Below are 12,826 nucleotides of genomic sequence, written 5' to 3' on the forward strand. Positions count from 1 at the left end.
AAGCTCTACAGCTTAGACCTAGAGTCTTAAAGTTTTACATAAAGAACTTTTTATATAACATATTGTAAATCTGGAAAACTATTGCAGTTAGAATCTTTAAATCGTTAAGTAGGTTTTTAATTTATATTGCTTTTAGGGTAGCATAGAACACTGGGTATAGTATAATATAGTAAAATTCTAAAAAGTAAATTCAATATTTGTTAGAAATTTAAATAAACTCTGGCAGCGCTCTTAGTGTATTATGCACTTTTATATTTTGCCGTTATTTAGCAACGAAACCACAGGCAAAAACAAACACAACAAAAACTTAAAAATGCAAGCAGAGAGTAGAACCGAACGATTAACTAACGAAAAGATAACAAAAGGAAAATAAAAATACCGAATAAGGCAAAGCAGCGGCAGAAAGCAAACTCAACGTCGCTGCCGTGTTTAGTTCTTTTTGGTCGTTCGTTGAAGTCGTTTCGTTGAAATAAAAGAAGGAAACAAGAGAAATAATACAAATAAAATCAAACAAAAATAATTTAAAGGAAAATAAAATAGTTTATTTATTTCTTAACGTACCGTAAATTCGTGTATGTGTATGTGTGTGTTTAAATTTTTATTTATAAATTTGTGAATTTTTATTGCATTTTATAATAGTTTTTCTCATGATACAAAAAATAAATTGAAACAAAAAAGAAAATAAAGTGGTGTCTTTTTTATTCTTTCGTTTCTTCTCAATTGTATAAAATAAATGTCATCCATCGTCTGCTACAGTTACAACAATAACAACTACAATACAACTTGGAAAAGGAATACACACATTCAATACAACAACAACGGCAAAAGTGGTGGTGTTCCTTGCAACAATAATTAAATGAAAAATTGGTAAATTAAAAATAGTTTCTAGTTTTAATTTTAGTCAAATAAGTTTAATGGAAAAATGTACAACAAAAAGGTGAAATTGTTGTATGTCTGATTCAGTGTATTGCAATTTACGTGGAGTTTTTTTTTGCAAAACAGCTTAATTTTTTTTGTAAAGGTGATGAATTCGTGAAGAAGAACAAGAGAAAAGTGAGTGCAAGAGAGAAAAAAATGCAAAAGAAAAAAAGAGTTCATTCAAAAGAAATTGTATTCTTTTTGATTTTACACATTCATTTACTAAAGTGCAATTTAAAAAGGGAATGAAAACTATAAAAAGAATAAAACAACAATTACTAACAATGTTCATACTTGCACAAAAATAATAATTTTGTTTAACAATGAATGTAAAAAGTGCAATTTCACATAAAATATAAGAAGAACAAAAATAATAAAAACAACATGAAAATTCACAGTTACAACAACTGCAGCAAAAACAATAGCAAAACAATAAAACGAAAAAGTGCAAAAGTGTACATAAATAGTACATAAAACAAAAACAAACAAAAAAAATGAGAGTAAAGCAAGATGAAGATGAAAGAAAATAGGATGATGATGATGAAAATGTTGTGTAAAAATAAATTCAAAGCATTAAAATAATAAATGAAAAAAAGAAGTTAAATTGTAAAATTCAATATTCTTCTTGGTTTCAGTGAAATAAAAGTTGATGATGATAATGATGAAGTAGTTGTTAATGATGATGATAAAATTACATTGCATATATTTAACGTGTGTTCGTTTTTGGATTTGACTGAATGACTTCTAGGGTGAATGTATGGATGGATGAAAGACTGACGGACTAAGTATAGAGTTGCCGCATTTGGTCATATTTTTTTGTGTAATTAATTGTAGTCTATAAATTTTGGCAATTTCTTAACTTAAGCTAGGTATGCAGGTATACACGGTTGTAAGATCTTACAACGTTGGTAGTAAAATATACAAAAAATGTTTAACAGTTTTAATTTACACATTTTTCCATGCAACATCGTCGGTAATGCTTTTGTTGACAACATTGCATTTGACATTTCCTGCTGACAACGTTGTAAGATCTGACAACCGTGTGATACACACTTTATGGAACAATTTGGTACCTATAACTATAGATAATCTCTGCAAAAATTATAAATTGTACATAATCGACACAATTATATCAGATTTATCCCAAAACTCCCTTACTAAAATTATGGGAATCTTGTTTAAAAAAATAAAATTATCTGTCCCTGCAATTCCTAGAACCAATGCTATGTATACACGGTTGTTATATCTTACAACGTTGGCAGTAAAATGTGTAGAAAATGTTTAATAATACTGTCAACTTACATATTTTGTCTTGCAATATTTTCGGTAATGTTTTTTCTGACAACTTTGCAAAAGACGCTTATTAGACATTTTCTTAACATTTTACTGACAACGTTGTAAGATCTGACAACCGTGTATCACGGCTTTAATAAATGGATAGTAGTTTCAGGATTATCGATGTACCTGTATAGAACAAATAAGTTGCTGCTAGTTTTTAAAATTGCTAGACAAATTGACTTTAAAACCGTGAATAGTTAGTAGTTTATCAAAAGCTTCACGTGACCCTACAAAAAAAATGGTGATAAGTTGAACGACCGTTGTGGTTAATTAATTAACAAAGGCGTTTGATTACACAGGCCAAAAGTTAAAACCCAGGGATTTTAGGTTAACATATCTCAAAGAAAGTTTTAAGTAGTCAAACTGGAATTTCTGCATATTTTAAGGTTTTGGGACATAAGAACTCAAACATCTTGTGAAGTAGCGATTGTGATTCGGTTTAGCGCTGTTCTTAAGAAATGCAAACTTTGGAACCTGTGGTCAAATTTTGGCATTCGTAAGCGAACGAAATTTCAAATAATTTTTTTAAACTTTGTATTAAGCTTTTGAACGCTTTCGAATGCCAGAATTTGCCCCACGGATTGAAAAATTGTTAAATGTGTATGTAAAAATTACAACTTTGAAATCTTATAACTGGGAAACTTAGAATAGAAAAGCCAGACTGATTACTAAAATATCTACTCAATGGTAATTGGTTTAAGCCCTAAAAGACACGAAATATGCCTTAAGTATGCCTTTTAATCACATTATACAAAATAAGATTTTTATTGGTAAAGTAGGCACGAGACAAAAATATTTGGCAACCCATTATGCAATTTTCTTATTGTTTTTATTATTTTTTGTTAAGATGAATAAAATAAACCATTTGATTATAATGTGGTTGTAAAAAAGTTTCGATGTTGATGAGGAAGATGATGATGATGTGTTGAGTTGTTGTGTGAAAATGAACTGTGAAATAGTAGAAAATGCCATAACAACATAAAACCTCAATGCAACGAAGAAAAACTTCCAACATATAACATGCACATACTAATAAATAAGTAACAGCATAAAGTGAAGGAAAAATAAATTATTATAAATAGTAATAAAATAAATGAAAGAAATAAACAAACAAAGAAAACTTCTTGGCTAAAAAAATTAAGTTCACAATCAACCAAGTTCACACAAAGACCACAAACAAACATAGAACAAAACAAGAAACTTTTCACTCAACCGCACAAAAATACAAACGCAACATAAATTGCAAAAGCAACATTCTAATAAATTAAAGTATGACAAAAAATGAAAATAGCACAAGTTGCAAATTGAATAAATAATTACATGTTTAAAACATTAACAAAGAAATATTTCCCCCTTTCTGCTAAAGAATACAACAAACAAATGTAACAAACATGCAATCTATAAAGACCAACCCTTTTTTAGTTCAAAATTAATTTATTTTTATTTTAATTGCCCTCTTCCTAAAAAACAAAAATTTCTCATCCCCTTTTTTCCATCTTAAAGAGTTTTCAAAACTTAAAAATAATTTAAATGACCTGTCAAATTGTCAGTTTTCTCTTTTTTCTTTCTATCTTGTCCTTTATTCTACTTTTCTGTTGAGCATCTTTTGCTGTTGCTCTTTATCTTTCTTGTGACTATTGGGTTTCAAGTATTTTTTCCTCATTTTTCCTTTTTTCCTTCCTGTCTCTATAATTTTCCCATCTTGCACTTGAAAGTAATACAACAATAATAACAAAAACTATAATGACTGAATTTAAAATAGAAGTGAGTGAATGCATTTGGGTGGTGTTTTTTTTTTCTTCTTCACATTTGTCTAATTTTGGTCCAAGTGCACTTAAGTTATTCTGTTCATTTCTTCTATTTCCTAACTATATTTCCACTTAATTTGAATGATTCATCATGTGAAAAGTTTGAACTCAATTGATAATCGCAATTATTGTTGAAATAATATTGAATATTCAATTTTATTGTTTATTTTATTTGGTTTTATAATGTTGTATACTTCTGGATTGATTTTAACCAAAGTATTACCATTTTTTTCATTCCTTCTTTTGACCACAACAGCTGGCGTTTTTAATAATTTTTTTTAGCATACATTATTCTTTAGTAGTTAAATAACACCCTCTTGTGTACAGACTTGAATAATTCTTCACTTTTGTAGTTGATTTTAATGTTTTCGATCGTTCTTATGCCAGACAACCGTCGCCAGTGTATTTTTATGCTTGAAAATTTTAATGCTAATTTTATTTAGTATCCCGCTTAAGTTTTCTCTATGTATTTTGTTAATTAAATTTAATCATATGGGTGTGTACATAGTAGATATTACTAAACAAGCAAATTTCCAAAAATATCAGATATTAACATAAATTTACACTACATCAAGTTTATATCGAAAACAATGTGATATTATGAGAGTTGTTTTCGTATTAGGATATCCTAAGCAATCAGGTCATTAGTAAATTAATTATTGTTAAAGGTGAAACATTTTTTCGGGATGTCCCATTCAAGAAATGTTAAAACAGTAGTATCGTTTTAATAGTTTATGGCTGAGTGTATATTGGGCTTGCGCAGATGCTTGTAACACACGCAGATGCTTGTAAGGTATACTTGTCGATCTGTCTGGCTGCCATGATCTCAATTTTTAATATATTTCAATGAAATTTGGTTCATTCGAGCTTTTTGATATAGACGTCTGCTTGATTCCGCCGATTTTTATAATGTTCAGGCTTTATCTGACTTTGTAAGTGTTCAAAGTTTCTTTGGAGCTTGCTTCCTCAGCGCTCAGCAGGTGTGCTGAAACTAGGAAAATAGTTTGGGGGAGAGAGGATAGAGATTAGTGTTTGGGGATATTTGATTTAAAACTTTTGTTTTGGTCCTACTTATGGGGGAGGAATGATAAAGATTAGTGTTTGGGGATATTTGATTTAAATCTTTTCGCATCGAAGTTGCAGCGAGCACTTCAGAAAGTTTGTTGCACAAGCTAACAGTTTGGCTAAACATTCAATCACAAAAGGGTCTGTTCTTGAACCGTTTTAAAAAAGGTAAAATATTGTTATAAACATTTAAAAAATAATTAAGGAAATAGCCTTGCAGTAATACCGCATAAATCCTGATTTCGATTTTTTAAGATCCCATCTACATAAACTAGTCCAGAACGATCTCCTGTACAGCGATTAAAACGAGATCCAATCGCTCAACCTTTAACGCTGTTGGTTCGAAATAATACATAATTAGAAAACTTGAGCACTGACCAAACATTCTACTTCTGCCAAAAGACTAGATTTATCTTAAAAAAAACTAACGTTCTCGTTTGGGGCCGATATCGATATGTACCATTGGTGTTTATCATGAATACGAAGTCTCTGTTGAATGGGTGGAAACGAAAGACATGACATAACTTGTAAACTTTGAACATGGTATGATGGAGATTGAACAGGAATCACATTTTATACATATCTCTAGTAAATAAGTCACTCTTATTTCTTAATTATTATTAATTTAAAACTCCCAAATCATTTCACCGGAAGTTATTAAAATGAAAGAGAAATCAATAATTGTCGATAACAGGGAAATCTAGGCATTATACCTGTTGAACCCCTTTAAGTTATTATAAACACAACAATTCTTTTAGAAATAATTATACTAAATTACGCTATCCGTCAGCAGTTATATATTGTACTACTCTACTCAGTTTTGACTTTCTAATATCACTTCTGATTTCTATTCAGAAATTAAAAATATATAATTTCATTCTTCTTTCAAGAGTGTCCCCTTCTTTAGCTACAATTTACTATTTTAATATCACTTCTGATTTCTATTCAGGAATCAAAGATACATGATTTACTTCTACTGCCAAGGGAGTCCCCTTCTTCAGATACAATTTATAATCTTAGAACATATAATTCCACATGGAAACTGTATACTTTTTTTAATTAGTTAAAATGTCTCAAACAGCTTGTGTGATAAAAAAAGTACAATTTTTCATTAATATTTCTATTGATAACAGTAAAACTTCTTCAACAAATATTTAAACATATTAATATGGTTACTGTCTAGATTTTAGCATTTTCTGCAAAATTGTAATCAAAATAAAAACAAACTGATACGAAATATACAAAATTACAAATTCTGTACTATACATGACATATTTTTCTATTTGATAAAATGTTTTATTGTAGCCAATGTTATTGTTCAGGAATAGTAAATAATTGTTAGAAATTCAATTGTACAATTGTTTTTGTATAATAAATTAAATTAAATTGAAGACTATAAATATTTACATTTTCGAAATAAAATAACGAGATTACTTTCAAAATTATACATTTACTTTATAAATATATATGTACAATTTTTTCTTATTATTTGAAGAAATCAAACTTAATTAATAAAATGTACTGAAGTTATTTATATTTTGGTCACATTGTGCAAATATTTGTTAAGAATAACGTAAACTATGTTATTAATAGTCAATTCAGAATTGTTAATAAAGCTATATGTAATGTTTGCACTGACTGATTGAAAGTACACCTGACTTTTCTAAATGAATTTGATTTATTTTTGCATGGAATGTCCCATATTTGAACGAATGATTACATGCACTTGTTTTTTCCTCTCTGCTCTAATAAGTCACATGTTGTTATTGTTTGTTTTCTTTCACCGTTTGCCTTCTGCCTGCCTGTATATTGTTGCTGCTTCTTTGTTGCTCTTATAATTGTTGTTGCAAACAATCAAATACATGAAAATGATGCTGCTGCTCTTTGTTAGTGTATCTTCTTGCCTGATAAAATGTTTTAATTTCTGTTTCTTCACAAACTCACACATAGAGGAGTATGTATATCATTATCAACGATCGTGGCAGAGGAGAGAAAAACAACAAAAAAACATACAAATACCTTAAGATTACTGTCTGACAGACATTTCTTTAGTCATTCAGTTAGTATTTTTTCAAGTTGTGCAAATAAAATGTGAAAACTAAGATATATTAAAGTACAACAATAAAAAAATAACCTAAAAGATTTTCAGAAAATGAATCAAAATTGTTGAGACAGAAAATGGGAAACTATTTATAAAACTCACTAAGAAAATGATGGAGCTGAAGGTGTGATGACGATGATGATGAATACAGAATAAAATTTTATACAAATAGATTCCTGAAAATAATAGGAGAACAACAACAACAAAAAAAAGCTTTGCATGCGGGAAAATCGATATTTTTGGCATGAATTAGAAAAAAACTAATAAAATGTATTACTCATCAGGCGTATACACACTAAATTATACACTACACATATCACACTGCTTAACATTCTTAATGAAGTATAAACTAAACAAAAAAATGTATACAAATTGTAGTTGAAGTTTTTTTCATTTATAAACAATAAAGTATATTTATTTGTAAAATGAGTTTGTCTGTACGTTACGACATGTTCTTAATCACAATTAATTATACCACCCTTATTTTGTTTAATAACGAGTTCTTAGAAAACACGTTGTTCATATTTATTTTCATGTTCACCCTGACACTGACCACCATTACGTTTTTCCAATTTCAGTTGACTTGCATTATAGTTCCCATGAATTCCCATTTTTTACCTGTATATTTTAGCCGCTTCTTTTTCATTTTCCTTTTTCTTTCTTTTAATCGTATTTTCCTTTTGCCAACATTTTCTGTGCATTATTACATGAATTATTAAGGGTGTTTTTTTCTAACTTTTTTTGTTTCCAGGATAAAAATTTTTATGTTCTCATTTGCTCTTAGAGTTTGCTGGAATGCCAGATCTGTTTAATGCTAAAAAATGGTTAATTTAGAATGCCTGAAAAGGGGGAACAACATTGTCAAATATAGGTATAAAATCTTACGAATTAACAACAATTTTTACACTGAAAATAATCCTTTCCTAATATATACTAAAAATTTTGTCGACTGAATGATTGATTGATTGAATCATGGTTGATTCATACCTTAAAGTTGTATCGTAATTTATATAAAACTTTACGAAGTATTTATTTATGAAAATATTTTTGTTTATTAAAAAAAAATAATATTAATTAACAAATTTTTAATTACACGATTTTTTCCTTGATGTTATAAAAATAATTCATGAATTATTTTATACTTTTTCTTAAATTTTATAAAATATAGTGTTTTGTTTTAACTTGTTGGTTTGATTAATATTTAGTATTATACATGAAATTTTCGTAAATAGTACGAAAAAATCTTATTTATTTTTACTGTATGTTTGTCTACTTCAATACCATAACAAAATTTGATTCTATCTTTATTTACTAAACAGATAAGACGCTAAATTAGACATGAGTCTCTGAAGGGAATCGAACCCACTATCCCCTGACTAATACATAAGCTAACTAGAACTTATCTGGAGAGGTTCTTTTATTATCATATAAAAAATGTTTTCATCACATTTAAATTATTATCATGTCTTTTCAAAGCTTAGGGAAATCATAAAACATTGTATCTGGCAGCTTTAGACTCTTAATAATCGTCAAACGCACCGAATTAAATACAAAAAATTTATCATGTGGTTGTGGTTGTCTTTTACTATCAGAAACATGTGATTCAATATCTAAACTAAACTCTCTCTCTTAATTTCTATTCACCCTCCAGTTGTTGTTCTCTTGCGTAAATATTATATCTCTTTTCGGGGTAATGTATATGTGTCATTAGGGGTGTAAAGCAACAACAATGCATTCGGGGCTGTCGTCATCAATATATAATGACACTCACTTCTGTCATCGTGTACATTTTCTGCATCCTACTCGTTCAGAACGTGCTTTCTTTTTGTTTTTTTTTTCTGACATTTGTGTGTGAATTTTAACGAATTTTTAACGTCAACGTTGTGTATTTTTTTATTTTGCTGCTAACGACTGAGTTGACCGAGTTCAATGAACAAACTCATTATTTATCGTCAAATGTGTAGAAAAAAAAAACAAATAAAATTTACATAAACAGTTGGCTATATAGAAACTTGTATACCCTTTATATAATGACGTCAGGATTCGTTTTAAATTTATTTAAATTAGAACATAGACTTACTTTTTAGATCAAAATCTGAAACCAAAGTTTATAAAATTGTTTAAAGTTTAGAAGATTATAACGATTCTTAAAGTAAAGTAACTGAACTGATCTCTGTAATTAAATCCAATTTTTAGTACAACTCTAGAAGTTAGTGACTAAATGTCAGCGCAAATTAAATTAAAAATTCACGTTTGCTAAATATAGCGCAAACACTACTCGATATCATAAAATGTGTTATTTATTTTATTTAACTGCTCACATAAAATAAATTGTATAAAATTACAATAAAAATATTGAGTAATAAAATCTAAAACAAACAACAAACATATAAACAACACATGATATCAGACCGTCAAGCAGTATAAAGCAGCAGAACATTCTGCAGCAACTAAAGCAGCATCAGCATAGAATTGGGTAAACAAATGTAAATCATTGGCTCAAGGCCAAAAAAAAAAAAAAAAAAAAAAAAAAAAAAAAAAAAAAAAAAACGATAGCAGAAGTGTTTCACTTGTTAACAGAACTTAAATGAACTTATACAGATATTGCCGAGAGTTAATCATCCTGTTTCAGAGAAATAACAATAGTAAATTATAGAATTTAATTAATTTATTAAATTTATAATAGGAATTAAATTTATTCCAAATATAGTTCAAATAGTGGAATATTTGTAAAGATTTCTCAGCGGAACCATAAATTTTGTTTAACTTTTATCTCTACATAATTGGGTTAACGAAATTTTACCCACCGTGGGTGTTCTTAACTGATTATACCCTACACTACTTTAGTGGGTTTGTGTAATTACTTGTATCATGAAAAGATAAGAGTCGACTCATAATCACACTTTTATTGAACATTATCTCAAGTAGTGCCTGCTTATGAGCTAGAATTTACCGAAAGTTGCGGACATTACTTCCGTAAAGAATGTGTTTTACTCGTTAATGGAAACTTAACAGATATTGCTGAGAGTTGAATCATCTTGTTTCAAAGAAATAACAATGTTTAGTAAATTATGGAATTTAATGAATTTACAAATTTTAAATGATAGAAATTATTTTTTTATATAGTTTTAATATAGTTTATAGTTTAAATAGTGGAATATTTGTACAGATTTCTTAGCGAAAACATACATTTTGTTAAACTTTTATCTCACTATATTTAGGTTGTCGAAATTTTGCCTATCGTTGGTGTTAATAACTCATTATACCCTATAATACATTATTGGGTTTGTTGGGTTACTTGTAACATCCAAAGATAGTAATCGACTCAAAAACACAAAAAGTATTGTCTGCTTACCAGATCTAGAACTTATCGAAAGTTTCAAAATATTTCTCCCGTAGAGAAGATCATGGGCAAGTTATGCTTTTGATTGAACACCGCCGGGAATCAGTTATTACACACATACTGTGAGAACTATAGGTATTTGTACTCAATATAGAAGGGACTTATGTGAATATATTTTCCAAAGATCATTAGAACGATATCGGTCCTTATTAAAGATATCAATAATCGAATTCTCTTCCAGTTGCAATGCACTTGCATACGGAAAGAATCATACAAAAGTCAAATTGAAAAATGAAAATCTGTTCGAGACATTGTCAACACTACACGTCCTCTATATCAGATCAGATAATGTAGGGAATGCATAGGTTGCTGAAATACTTTCTCAGTCACTGCCAGGTATTCGGCAGAAAACGTTGGAAGTGATATTATACCATACATAATCTTCTCCGCTTGTTAGTAGTTAGTCTTCATGTCTGTTAGATTGTGAATTTGATTCCGAGCAGAGGCACTAATAAAGGAGCATACAACAGACCCAACGGATGCCTAGGTATAATTTTTGGGATTTAATGTAAAATCAAATTTTAATGTAAAATATCAATCGAATCCATAGTTGACCTAATTATCTATATTGGATCAATTTTCGAAAAATAGTAAATACTCAGCAAATGTTTAGTGTAGTGTTTTGTATCGATAGATATGACCGACCATACTTTCTAACTTCTTTTCTTTCTATTTAAAATATGTATTTGTATCAGTTTAGTTGATTAAATGACCATTTTAATATTTCTTTTATGCAAATTTTTTCTTTCATTCTTAGTTTAAATAAAAAATATTTATATTTTGATAAAAAAATTAAAAATTTCAAAATCAATGTTATATTATGTCATCATCATTAAGAATTCCTAAGAAATTTTTTATTATTATTGTATTTTTTGTGCTACACACATGGCCCTTTTCCACTTAAAAAGTATTTTTTACAAGCTTAAATTATTGTCAATTTTGTTTAATTGAGGCATATGATTTCATGAATATTTATATATTCTCGTTATTATTTTCAAAAAATAAAAAATAAATATCTTAAGCAATAAAATCACTTAATAGACAATTTACCCTCCCCTCGAATAGAGTTCATTCAGTTATTAAATAATTACTATAAAAAGCAAAATTATAATTTCAAAAAATCCTTGAACTACGAACCATTTTGAAAAAAAACAAAAGTAAAAAAATTATTGTTACAATCAGCGGTATTAAGCCAATATATTTCTTAAGTCTCTGCCACAAAAACGAGAAACAATTTCTGACTAATCGTCTAACAAACGAATCAATAGAATTATTTATTCTCAATTTAAATTTTAAATCAAAGCCGGTTTTCCACTATGTATGTTAATTTGCCAACAAATCTTAAACAATTTATTCAAATTAGAGGAAACAGAGCAAAAAAGTAGACAATTAATAAGATAAATCACATGAGAAAATTACAAATATTAAATATTGATAATTTCCTCCTCTAATCAATTAGTGTCTGTTCAAGGGTAATTGAATAAAATGAGGTAATTCTTAATTTAGTTCTTACTCATAAAACTTTTTTAAATGAACAAAAATATAAATGAATGTTGTTTACTTTTAACATTCCTTTAGTTACTTTTACATTATATGTAGGGCGTCTACATTATTCATCAGCTGTTGCGGGAATTCTTTTAGATTAAAAACAATGACATATCTTTTTAAAAAATGATGGTATTATAGACAGAAGAAAGAATGAAGGAATAAATAATGAAAGAAAGAGAAGAGTAACGAAAATGTAGGCGCTTTTAGCTGAGGTTGTGAAGATAACATAGCAAATTTTTTATAACAGGACATGGACACCAAGAATGAGGGAAATTTGTTTTCTATTCTTGGCTTTGGCAACTCTTGCAGTATTTGTCCTGTTTTATGGATATTAATGCACTTAACTGAGTTGGATGTATTCTCAAGAAATATTACTTTCATAATAAACCTAATCTAGTCCATAAAATCTTTGGGAACCTGCAAGTAGATAGTAGGATTGCACGGAATTAATCTTTTAGGCAGGCTTTTGGGGGTAATGATTGCATTTTCAATTACAATTACATTTGAAGTATTTATAATTGATGCTTTAACATTTTCAATTACTTTTAATTGTAATTGATTTTTATCCAATTACAATTATTTGTAATTAAAGTTTTTCTTATTATAATTACATGTAATTGTAATTAAAGTTTTGGCAATTAACAT

The 12,826-nt window shown here is 28.3% G+C and overlaps 1 protein-coding gene across 10 annotated transcripts in view; it reads left to right on the forward strand.

Moving 5' to 3' along the window:
- The first annotated feature begins 596 nt into the window (after window positions 1-596).
- The window catches only part of LOC111681517 (microtubule-actin cross-linking factor 1), a 133,010-nt gene continuing 120,780 nt past the window's right edge, over window positions 597-12,826 (forward strand). For 4 of the 10 annotated variants that reach the window (XM_046954574.1, XM_046954577.1, XM_046954576.1 and 1 more), the window contains exon 1: window positions 605-867. The gene's annotated coding sequence lies outside the window, so the exon portion shown is untranslated. Of the gene's footprint in view, window positions 868-12,826 lie in introns of all 10 variants that reach the window. The other 6 variants (XM_046954554.1, XM_046954555.1, XM_046954556.1 and 3 more) reach the window with 2 other exon arrangements.

The sequence above is a fragment of the Lucilia cuprina genome, chromosome 6, assembly GCF_022045245.1.
Source record: "Lucilia cuprina isolate Lc7/37 chromosome 6, ASM2204524v1, whole genome shotgun sequence".
Taxonomy (NCBI): Eukaryota; Metazoa; Arthropoda; class Insecta; order Diptera; family Calliphoridae; genus Lucilia; species Lucilia cuprina.